General features: G+C 37.2%; 1 long non-coding RNA gene across 1 annotated transcript; it reads right to left on the bottom strand.

Annotated features, from left to right (window-relative positions):
• Window positions 1-9,592: 9,592 nt before the first annotated feature.
• Window positions 9,593-12,732, bottom strand: LOC131603701 (uncharacterized). Its single transcript, XR_009284483.1, has 4 exons — window positions 11,847-12,732; window positions 11,429-11,653; window positions 10,483-11,125; window positions 9,593-10,258 (listed from the first exon to the last, which is right to left on the bottom strand). It is a non-coding gene; the product is annotated as an uncharacterized LOC131603701 (long non-coding RNA).

The following is a 12,732-nucleotide window of genomic DNA, read 5'->3' as shown; positions in this document are numbered from 1 at the left end:
GAAGGTGAGAAGACGGTGGAAATGTGTGGGGTCAGGGCTGACTCAGCTCTTGGTAAAAAAGTAACAAATTTTATTGGGCCTTGTAAACCATTGGATCCGGAAACTGGGCCTGTTTCGTTTGATGATGTTTGTAGCAGTTATTGCAAGAAGGTGGGGCCAACAAATCCTATAGGGCCTGGTTCGTTTGATGAGGCCTGCAGCAACGCTTGTAAGAAGGTTGGGCCAGTAAAAATAACGAAGGGCACTAGGCAAAGAAAAGTGCCACAGAAAAAGAGAAATCTGAATGAAAATTTGGGCAAACAAGTAGCAGCTTCTCCTTCTTACTTTGCTTGTATCGCTCCAAGGATAGATAAAGAAGATGGGAAAAGCAGGATTAGGGGAAACAAACTTCCAGCGGAGCGCTCCAGTATGGCCGACGCTTATGCTTCAACAGACCCTATTTCTTCTGGTGAGTCCTACTCTGAATCTTCTTTAGCGGATTCTGCTATTATAAGATGCAATAAGAGGATTAGTGAGAAGTCTGATGTGGGTTCAAAGGTGTGGAAGTCTATCTCCAAATTGGGGGTCGTTAGCCGAAAGGAGGATGTGGAGAATGAGGTGTGGATTAGTGATATGGAGGCTAGGGACAAAGAGGGGATGAGGTGTTCGAAGGTGTTGTTAGAGAGTTTTCGATGAATCTACTCTCATATAATATAAGAGGGGGAGGAACTGTCTCAAAACGAAAACGAGTTAGTTTCCTGATACAGTCATGTGGTATAGATGTGTGTTTCCTTCAAGAGACAAAGCTGGTTGCCTTTAGTGATGTTTTAGCTAAGGAATTTTGGGGAGATCAAGATGTCGAGTGGTCGGCGAGTCATTCCATAGGAGCGTCGGGCGGTATGGTGATTTTATGGAGGAAAGGCGAGATTGCGGTTAATTATAGTTTTGTGGGAAGAGGTTTTGTCGGCATCAACGTCACTTGGAAAGGGGACGGTTATAACCTTGTTAATGTCTACGCGTCGTGTAAAAGGGTGGAAAGGTTTAATATGTGGGAAACTTTGATTTCTATTAAAAAAGGTAGAAACCACGAGGAATGGTGTGTGGTTGGAGATTTCAATGAGGTTTTGAGAAGAGAGGAGAGGCTAGGAGAGTTTGGGCATCGGAATTGGAAAGGGATGGAGAATTTCCGCAATTTTGTGGAGTGTATGGATTTGATAGATGTGAATTGTGTTGGAGGAAAGTACACTTGGTTTAAAGATAACGGTAAAGCGATGAGTAGATTGGATAGATTTCTAGTTTCTAAGAAGTTGATAGATAGATGGGAGGTGGTGGATCAAAGGATTGAGAAAAGAGATATATCGGATCATGCCCCTATAAGTCTAAAGGTGGGTAAGGTAAATTGGGGACCAAAACCTTTTTGTTTTAATAATTCTTGGTTTAAACATGAAGATTTCTATGATTTTGTTGTTCAAGAATGGAATTTGGTGGAGGTTAGAGGAAGGGGAGATTTTGTTCTTTATGAAAAACTAAAAAAGATCAAAGAAAGGCTACGGGTGTGGAATAGGGAGGTTTTTGGGTGGATCGACTTAAGGGTGGAGGAGGCAACGGAGAAAATAAATGATCTTGATAAAGAAATAGCGATGAATTTTGGGGGAGCCATTGATAAAGAGGTTTTAAAAAGAAGTTTAGCTACTAAAGATTGCTGGAGCAATTTAATTTTGAAAGAGAGTATGCTTAGATTGAAGTCCCGGAATCTTTGGTTGAAGGATGGGGATAAGAACTCTAAGTTCTTTCATAATTCTTTGAAAGAGCGGCATAGACGGAAAGCAATCACTTCTTTGGAAGGCTCATAAGGAAGAATTGAAGGTGTTGAGGATATAAAAGAGGAGGTTAATAGACATTTTTAGGTTTTTTATAAGGAGAAAGATTATGAAAGATCGGTTCCGGAAGGCCTTGTTTTTAAGGTTTTAAAGGAGGACGAGGTTACTTGGCTAGAGAGGGGTTTTTCGGAAGAAGAAGTGAAAGAGGCAATTTGGTCGTGTGATGGGAACAAAAGCCCGGGACCGGATGGTTTTACTTTGGAGTTTTTCAAAAGGTTTTGGGTGGTGATAAAAGAGGATGTTCTAAAATTTGTTAAAGACTTCTATGAGAGGACTAGAGTTATCAAAGCTTGTACTTCCTCGTTTATTACCTTAGTCCCAAAATCCAATAATCCCCAATCTTTGAATGAATACCGACCTATTTGTTTGGTGGGAAGTTTATACAAGATTTTAGCTAAGTTGTTGGCAAATAGGCTAAAGAGGGTGATCGGGAACCTCGTTTCGAAGAATCAAACGGCATTTATGGAAGGTAGAAACATTTTGGATGGTGTTCTTGTTGTGAATGAGGTGATGGACTTAGCGAAAAAAGAGAAAAGGAGTTGTGTCGTTTTGAAAGTCGATTTTGAGAAGGCATATGATAGAGTGAGTTGGAACTTTGTTAGATATATCATGAAAAGGATGGGTTTTGGAGATCGTTGGATGAGGTGGATGGAGTGTTGTATCTTCACTAATTCTTTGGCCATTCTAGTTAATGGGAGTGCTACCAAAGACTTTAGTGTGGAGAAAGGTCTTAGACAAGGAGACCCGTTGTCTCCTTTTGTTTTTGTGTTGGTCATGGAGGTTCTTACGATGCTTATGAGAAGATCTAAGGAGATAGGTGAGTTCAAGGGGTTTTGTTACAAAGAGGGGAAGGAGGTGGATTTGCTCCAATTCGCGGATGACACAATTATTTTGGCCGAAGGAGATACCGCGAACCTTTGGAGTTTGAAAGCTATTTTTAGAGGTTTTGAGATGATGTCGGGTCTTAAAGTTAATTTTCATAAGAGCAATATTTATGGCATTAATGTGGGAGATTGGTATATGGAAGCGGCATCGTCTTTCTTATCTTGTAAAGTGGGAACTTTACCGTTTAAGTTTCTTGGGGTGAAAATTGGTGATAGCCCTAGGAAAATCAATATGTGGAAAGACCTTTTGGCTATGTTTAGAAAACGGTTAAATGTTTGGAGAGGTAGACATCTAAGCATGGCGGGTAGGGTGGAAATGATTAATTCGGTTCTTAATGCTCTTCCGATTTATTGGTTATCTTTTTACAAAGCGCCTAAAAAGGTATTACAAGAGATTAAAACCATCCAAAGTAGGTTTCTTTGGGGAGGCGGCGATTTAGATAAACCTATCCATTGGGTTAGTTGGGATACGGTTTGTAAATCTAGAAAGGAAGGAGGTTTGGGGGTGAAGAATGTGGAGATAATGAATGTCGCTTTACTAAGTAAATGGAAGTGGCGTATTCTTACGGAAAAGGAGGCGGTGTGGCAAGATTTGTTAGAAGCTAGATACGGCAACATAAGACTAAAAGTGTTGATAGGAGATATCTCTATTCTGTATAAGAAGGAGTCGCATTGGTGGAGGGACTTAATAGTCTCGGACAATTATGAGAAGCTTCTCTTCGATCATTTTACGAGTTCTATTAAATGTAACATTAGTAATGGAGCCTCTACTCCGTTATGGTACGCAACTTGGACGGGACAAAAATCTTTGATGGAATCTTTCCCTAATTTATTCTCTATTGCTGGAAATTTTCTGGAATCTATTAATTATGCAGGGACATTCTTTGAAGGAGGTTGGCGTTGGAACTTGGCTAGTTGGTTTGAAGAGGGAAGTTCCGCGGCCAATATTGCAGCGGGGCTGCTACAAACAGCCGTGCCTAGCCTAGGGACAGCAGCGGAGCTGCTGCAGACTGACAGCCACGGTCAAGGGGCAGCGCTGGAGGTTGGTTCAGGCGGACTGGCTGCGTTATGCAGTGAAGAGGGGTTGGAAAACGCCACCAATCAGCGGCTGGCAGCAGAGCTGCACGAATTGCTGGTGGTTCTTAAGGCTATGCAGATTACAGAAGATGTTGAGGATAGCTACTCTTGGAAGGGGACTTCAGATGGGAGTTTTACCGTTAAATCTTGCTATGATTTTTTGAAGGTTTCCTTATCCGATCCGCCGATGGATAGTAATAAGGTTATGGCTTTAACTTTTCTTTGGGAATTTAAAGTACCTACAAAGATTCTTTGTTTTGCTTGGAGATTTATTTTAAATAGATTAGCCACTAGAGATCAATTGGTGAGAAGAGGTGTTTTGGTGGTAGGTGTTGATTCGGTTTGCGGCTTATGTTCTACCGGAGAGGAAACATTATCTCATCTCTTCTTCTTATGTGAGATTTCTGTTCGAATATGGAGAAGGGTTTTCATGTGGCTTGATTTATCGGAGTTTTTGTCGCTTGAGGAATATGAGAAATTCTTCTTTAACTTCCGGAAAATTTCTTGCAAAAATAAGAGAATGATAGTGGGTACCGTTTGGCTTGCAACGGTTTGGATGATTTGGCTAAAGCGTAATGCGATGATATTCAAAAAGGAAGAATTTAGCTTTACCGATTGTATGTCGGATATTGTAGCAATCTCTTGGAGGTGGTTATGCGCTTTTCATAAGAGAGCAAATCTTTGTAATTTTTATAGTTGGAATACTCTTCCTCTCCTTTGTTTTGAAAGGTAGAGGTTTTCGTCTTTGTATCGTGCCGGAGCATCCCTTTTGCTCCCGTTAATTCCATTATCTATTTAAAAAAAAATCATTGTGTGTCTATATGCTTGAATTTGACTTTTCTTGTGTATCCATGCTTGAGTTTAGGCATTAGATAATGAGTTTCCATGTGGATTTCGGCTAAATATTGGGAGTCATTCTTGCTGTTTGGAAGCATTCTCATGTTGTGTTCCATGTTCTAAAAGTGTGTATGCTTGTGCCTCATGAATTGCAAAACATAATAACACTTATTCATTGCTAACACTTGTGCCGAATTGGATTAATTGCTGATGACAATATTGTGGCTGTTTTGATTGAACTTATGATAGTGCAGAATTTTGTTTTAAAGGACAACATTAATGTGTTTGTGCTACAAGAAAACTCATGAGAATTTTGGTTGATGGTTGATAATAGTGTGGTTCATAAATAGGTGCTTAATTGTTGTTCTAAACATGATTTTGAGCATCTAATTGATGAATAAAATTGCTGGAAATTAATGGCTATTTGTAGTGGTTGTTTGCACAAGAAAATGACTAGAAATTTGATAATATGATAGGTTGCTAATGCAGTTTTTTTTTTATGAATTGATATTGTAGTATTCCTTGGTTGATTGACTCATGAAAGTGTGAAAAAGTCTTGACTATTGTTGTGTTCTTTGATCGTTGTTTGCTTGTTGATTTAGTTGTTGATTTAGCATAGGGAAAGGTGGAATTTAAATGAGTTGATAATGCAGAAAATTATTTTGAGTTTGCTTGTTGAATATTTAAAATGCATAAAAAAGTGTTGGTTGATTTTAGTTCAATTGTTTTGATTTCATTCGTGCTTGATTGTTAAATATTTGGATGAGATTTTGTACTGTTTTTTGTGGTTAATATGTGCTGAAAGTTGCTGAGTCGTTATGCTAATTTTCCGTTTATTCTCAATTTTGTAAATAGACGCGGTGTATCGGTTTCACTTCAAAATACCATATCTTTTGAACCGCTTATCGTTTTTGATCATGTGAATAATGTTTCTTGAGTGGAATAATATTTTTAGAGCTGATGGTGAGTTTTATTTTCAGTTTCGGCCGACTTTTTTTACCGTTTTCGCTACTGCCCCTGTTCCAAAAGTCGTGCTTCCGAGCCGATTTTGTAATTTCTGATTGCATATTTGACTTCTTTAGCACGTTATAACCTTGCAATAAATTTTTGGCTTAATTCTGACGAGTTTAGTTTTCACTATTTTTACCCGGTTTCGCCGTTTCGGTATACCATTGTGCATATAAATACTTGCTTTTGCTTCCGTAGTTTTTGGTGTACATATTTGATTTGCTTTTGAATACTATCCCATGTTTCTTCTTGTTTACTTTTGTTATGTTTTCACTTTCTATTCCGTTATCCATTTCCGGTCTAGCTTATAATTCAATAACGCAATTCCGATTGCGGTGTCTTGTTATCTCTAACGTGTGTGCTAGTATGCAAGGCAACATGGAGGCTCTGGTCGATACCCGCTCTCGTGTTCCGCTTTATTTGCGGGACACGACATTTATCCTCTCTCTGATTCGCGTTTCTACACGCATCCTTTATCATTCTGCTTGCTTGTCTGGATTTCTGTTTCCCTTGCAGGTGTATGGTATTTGTTGTGCCCGATGCACACGTCGGCGCCTGATTTACTTTCACCACGTCGACCCTTGATTGCTTACGCGGATTTTAATCGGAGTGCTGACATGTTTGTTGTTGCTTTTGCTAGCTCGCTCGCGGGATCCTAGTTTCTTTTCTATTCTTCGCTACAGTTTACGGATCATCATCCGTTTGGTATTGATCCCGTTTCATTTTATTTTTCTCGCACTTTATCGCTTTCTCGCATCATCCTTTAACATGAGAAGTAGGACTTAGACATGCATCTGGCCAAGCCCTCGAAAGAGGCTCTGTTTTTGTTGGTGTGTTTACATTTGTGCTTTGCGGCAGGGAGTCACGGTGTAATAAGTCCTATATGGCACTCCGTTAAGTCCTCATGGAAGGCACGCGGGAAGGGTTAGCAATCAACCCCCGCCTAGTCTCATCGAGTCTGTTCGGTATGCGCACGCTTCGCGTTGCTCGCTTCTGAACCTGCACAAGATCTTGTTATCGAGTATGTCAGGAAAAGGGTTCATGTAGCCGGACCCCCGCCTTTCCTATAGCTCGCGTCGCTCGACGTTGATGCTCGGTGTACGCACGCACTGTTTTCCTTTACGATCCGTGACGGCTTGGTTGCTGAGAGGAACTTGCTCCTCTTGTCTATGGCCCGATCATTTTCGCGAGGTCTGATGCTTGGTTGACTTGGGTTGAGCTGCTCCCCTTGGCTATGGCGGGACCGCTTTTCTACCATTTGGCCAGTGCCGTTGGTTTGTTTGCTTTACGAGCGGAGCTCGTTTGTGTGATACTCTTGTTTGCTTTCCCTCTCCTTCGTAGGTTGCTAGTTTAGTTTAGACTTGTACCCTTTGTATGATAACATTAGGTAGCAAGCTTTCCCCTTTAGCTTAGGTTTTCCTCATGCATTCTTTAAAACACAAACCACACTCTTTGATTTTTTTTCTTAAGAGCTTGTTATTTCCGCTCCATTCCCAAGCATAAGTCTCCAAAGGTCGAGCAGCAGAGTGCGAATGTAACTCGTTCACCTAAAAAACACAAAACAAATAGAAACTAGTTAGCCGAGCTACGGTAGCTCTGATTCTGCAAAACAGATACGTAGGCAGCGGGGTAGGGCCCGTGCGAGCATAATCCTTTCTTTTCCCTACATTCTGCATTCATTTTAGTCCAGATTAGCGTAGATTTGTTACACACCCATAGTTTTAGACACAAGCGTGGATACCATTGAGTACGATGGGCGCGGGGGGTGCTAGCACCTTCCCCTCGCGTAACCGACTCCCTTACCCTTTTTCTCTGGTCGTGAGACCGTTGTTTTGTTTTGTGGTTTGCTGGCATTCCCTTCCTTTTCAGGATAAATATGTTAGTGGCGACTCTGTTAATTTTCGCGGTAGCGACAGTTGATAAATGTATATACATGTTTGCTAACATGATTTTCATATTATTTACTTCGGTTTCACATGTTTTGCTGTTGCTGACAAACCATTTTTTCATATACGTCTTTGCCACCTTAATAAAGCGCATTTTTTTGCTATAGTATATATGGTTTGCATTGTAATGAAAAAAATAAAGTTATTTGTGAAAATGTTATCCACCTTGTATTTCTTTTTCATAACATCCCAAACTAGATGAACTTCATAATTTGTTACAGTTCCACGATTATTTTTAATAAAAGGTGCATTCTTGAAATAATTTAATATATTTTGTGGTGTTGTATGTTGTTAGTGTTTTGTTGCTAAAATGTATGTTTTTTATTTTATTTTGTTGCATGTATTTGTTGTGTTGTTGTTGTTGACGAGTGTTCTCAAAACAAGAATAAAACATTGTTAAGTCACAATAAAGAGACTTCTTGTAACTTACCAATGTTTTGTTCTTTTAATTCTTATATAGGTTGACAATTGATGAAATATAGTTTATTATATGCTAAGTAGATTGTTTGTTTCATTAATCTTGCTCTGAAAATACATTAATTTAAATTGACATAGAAACTAATAATCTGAAAATTAAGTTGTATTTGAAAACTAACTTATATCAATCAATATTTTCTGCATTTCATACGTCTCATCATTCGTTTCACATTCTTTTGCATTTAAAATGTGATTCAATGACATGATTCCTACATTACACATATATCTTCTCTTATAGTCTAATTTGATTAAAATCTAATTATTGACTAGGTATACCTTATTGTCGTTACTTATCATCGTGATTGTTATGATGATAAGTCATCATAACAGTTACGATGATAAGCGACGATAATGAGGTAGATATTGCCAATAAATTGATGTTATTCAAATTAAACTAAAATTGAAGAAATCGATGCAATGAAGGAATCACATCACTGAATCACATTTTATGTGTTAATTAAATAGCATGAAATAAATGATGAGGGACATGAAATTAGGAAAACAATGGTTTATTTAAGTTGGTTTCGAAAGAATAGTTTAATTTTCAAATTATATATTTCTTTATCGATTTGAATGGTTGTATTTCTTTAATGAAAAAACAAGCAATATAATCGACGATAATGACTAGGTATACCAGCTTATTGTCGTTACTTATCATCGTGATGGTTATGATGATAAGTCATCATTACAATTACGATGATAAGCGACGATAATGAGGTAGATATAGTCAATAAACTGATGTTATTCAAATTAAACTAGAATTGAAGGAATCGATGCAATGAAGGAATCATATCATTGAATCACATTTTATGTGTTAATTAAATAACATGAAATAAATGATGAGGGACATGAAATTAGGAAAACAATGGTTTGTTTAAGTTGGTTTTGAAAGAATAGTTTAATTTTCATTTTATATATTTCTTCATCGATTTGAATGGTTGTATTTCTTTAATGAAAAAACAAGCAATATATAATAAACTATGTGTACTTTCCACAACGGTTTTCTAATGGAACCTTAACAAATTATAATTTATATTCCAAAATGTCGCTGCTGAGAATAGAACCTGAGAACTCTAGGTCTATCCAACAGTTGAGTTAGCTAACCGTTGTGATATCGTGCGCGCTTTCCTGTATGCTACAACGGTCTTAAGACCGTGATTGTAAGTAGCACATTTACAGCATCACTCTACATAACAAACCTGGACTTGTATGATAATATATTCTTTTCAACCGTTATTAAATGTTTTTTTGTAGTAGTGTCTTAAGGATGGTTGTAGGGATGACAGACAGACTCAAATCCACGGGGCTCACACGCACCAAAACCTGAGTCAACGGGTGAAAACCTGAGTTCACTAGGTCCGGGTGCCACCCGATATTTCGGGTGCGGGTTTGGGTAGTTTGAAAGCCGCACCTGAAATCTGAAATCACACCCGCTTAGACCTGAAATCACTAGTGCAGAAAACACTTTTTACATCGGGTGAAAAATACATTTTACATCGGGTCTGGGTGCGATGTAAATCCAAGCGATGTATTAAATGCAAGACATTTTACATCGGGCCACAACCCGATGTGAAAAACCAACATACCACATCGGTTGAATTTATGTCTGATGTGAAACAAAATCCATTTTTTTAAAAAAAAATGCAATATTTAACCTCGGTTTGGTAGTAGCCCGATGTAATATGTATGTTTTTACATCGGTTTCTTAATTGGCCCGATGTAATATGTATTTTTTACATCAGTTTCTTAATTGGCCCGATGTAATATGGTTGATACTTTCAGCATCATCAAATACACGGAATATTTCTACCATCTTTCCCACAACATGACATTCTAGCAAATTCCCAGACTTGTTGAACTGGACAGTGGCAAAACTATCTTTGTTCTACCATTTTTCCCATTTATTTGAAACAGAAGAATCTCCACCATCATTTATACTCTCCCTATCCACAGAATCTTGCTTAATTGTATAAAAACGAAGTTCCTTGTCCGTTGAACCGGTAACAAGATACCTCTCAGCAGGATCAACATCCAACGACCATATTTCACTATGATGCCCCCTAGCTATTTTCATACAATGCTATGTATCAATGTCCCACACTCTCAAAAACTTGTCTTCGGATGAACTAACTTGTTTTTTCCCAGAACCCACAAATACAACATCAGTCACCTGCCACAAATAAACAAAACTCATTTAACCAAAACTTAAGCAAATGTTTGTTTAAAAAAACTTATTTGAGTTTATATACGGGAATAACCACTAGTAAGACGATTGGAAAGAGCTTATAGAAACAACTTATTACTTAAGCTTTTGAAGAAATCACACTGTAATGCAAATTGAGCCAATTAAAATAAGGTTGAAAAATAACGAAGCACATACAATCTTGTTCTCACCCGAGCCTTTGCTTTGTCGAAATCCTTTGGAAATCCCTTCATTGATCCTGAATATATGGACCGAAATACCTGTATTTAATATTTGTTCATAATACCCTTTTAACTTTTATTCCCTTTCAACCATGTACATGTCTTTGGTAGTTTCTACTTTCTCTTCTTGTTTGAAATCATCATCCTATGGCTTCAGGAATTTGATATAACTAGAATCAAACCATGTTGATTGAAATCAAGTCGTCCTTCGGGGAAATGTCGGTTGCCTCTTGTGACCATGTTTCTTCACTTCTTGTCTATGAATCAAAAAGGGTTTTCGTCTAAAGATTTTGGATTATTGACTCCTTGAGAGCTTGTGTATCCTAGTTCCATGTTTCACATAACAACGAAGTACATCAGCAGAAAGTATCTCAAATTAATATTAGCAACAAAATAATTATTCTTATAAGGCTCCATTATAGGAAAAGTACATTAAATGGTATACAAAAAATATAGAATTGTACCTTATAATAGGGTGGCCTCTTCTTTTTTTGTCAGACTGGCACCGAGATGACCAAACCATGATACCACCAACCAAACAAAACCATAATGGTTGTGAAAACAGAATAGTCCGAGCAAGGGAAGGAAGAGCGAAGAAGAGCCTGCCAAATATCTAAACATGATGAAAGGAATGATAAGTGAACTTGTGTAAAGTAACATCTTCCAGTTAGAAGATCATAAAGATACCAAAAGTGTTAAGTGGACTTAATAAATTAAATCAATATTTGATGAGTATTGTTACAAAAAACAAAGTTTGTAATGTGTTTTTTCTCACGAAGAATCAACATGTGTGACAGAAATGAATCACATTCCAATTCAATTCATTAATCTTGCATGCACCATAACATGAAAAGAAAGGTAAGAAAAATCAAATCCACATTAGGAGAGTGTATAAATTTAGACCACTATTACTTACAATTTCATCACCACTAGAAATAATGTCATTCTCATCGGGCACATCGCAGTGCTTCGCCTTTTCATCACTTGGTTCATCATATACAAGATAAATTGTTGTCTTCTTCACAGTGAATTCATTTGTAAGAACAACCACCTTAAGTTTGTTTCCCGACTCTATATTTGATATCACTCTCCGCCACTCCACCTCGGCAAAAAATGCAAACAATGAATCTCTCTAGTAGACCTGAATGTTTTCAGAAGAGTTAACTTATTTAAAACATTTTATCTCTTGTTATAGAAATAACTTCTAACTTATACATAAACAGTTAGTGATATATGATGAGTGCTTATGATATAAGCACTTATGTTATTTATCCAAACGATGCTTAAATTGAAAATTAAATTCAGCATTAGAATTGAAGAGCAAAAAACCATACCTAATCACGATGACCGCGAAGGCGAAAGAGACCGGTCTCTCCAACAACATCCCACAAGATAACATCATTATCTTTACTACAATGTAAACTAGCAATAGTAAGCTGATCAAACCAGTCGGGAAAGCTTATGTTTCTTAAAACTATTTATTCCCTAATCCTTTGGATTCATTTTTCATTTTTAGTGCGAAATGGGATAGATTCTATCATTTCCCAAGAAAAATAAATAATTGATCATGGCATGCATCTACAAATAAATAATTTTGATAGATTCTATCAAAATTATATTTTTAACCTTATTGGCTTACTTACGTTTTCAATTTTGTATATCAATAGTTCAATTTTGTGTTGTATACTAGGATTATTTAAATATTGCTTGAATGATAGTATTTTGAATAATGCCTATAACTAGCAACATAAATTAAGTATGGAAGTGAGTAGCAAGAAAAATTAGAGCTTCTATAATTACAAAGCCCAGCGACAGCCACCAACTGAAAGAACATATGATATGAACAATTCATTAATAGAGATTCCATAACATGAATTTTGCAATGGAATTAAAAATAAAAATAAAAAGTAATGTGCAGCCAGATATAAGCTCACTGTCTGAGATGGATAAATATACCCACATATAACTCTTAATCTTCTCATTCCCATCCAAACATTCTTTCCGCAACTTTACTAGAGAAGGAACAACATGACAGAATACCTGCACAAGAATATCTTGTATAGAGATCATAAAAGGCCAAAACTTTGAAACAAAACAAACATATACAAGAAAGAAGAACACCACTGGTCTCCATATGATAGTAACCTATTTTATATTGATGCTTTATCAATAGATAAAAAAAATTGAAAATCATATATAACTAAAGAAATCTAAATATTC

Source organism: Vicia villosa, linkage group LG1 (assembly GCF_029867415.1).
Source record: "Vicia villosa cultivar HV-30 ecotype Madison, WI linkage group LG1, Vvil1.0, whole genome shotgun sequence".
NCBI classification, from domain to species: Eukaryota; Viridiplantae; Streptophyta; class Magnoliopsida; order Fabales; family Fabaceae; genus Vicia; species Vicia villosa.
This window is presented reverse-complemented; position numbering and strand designations above follow the sequence as displayed.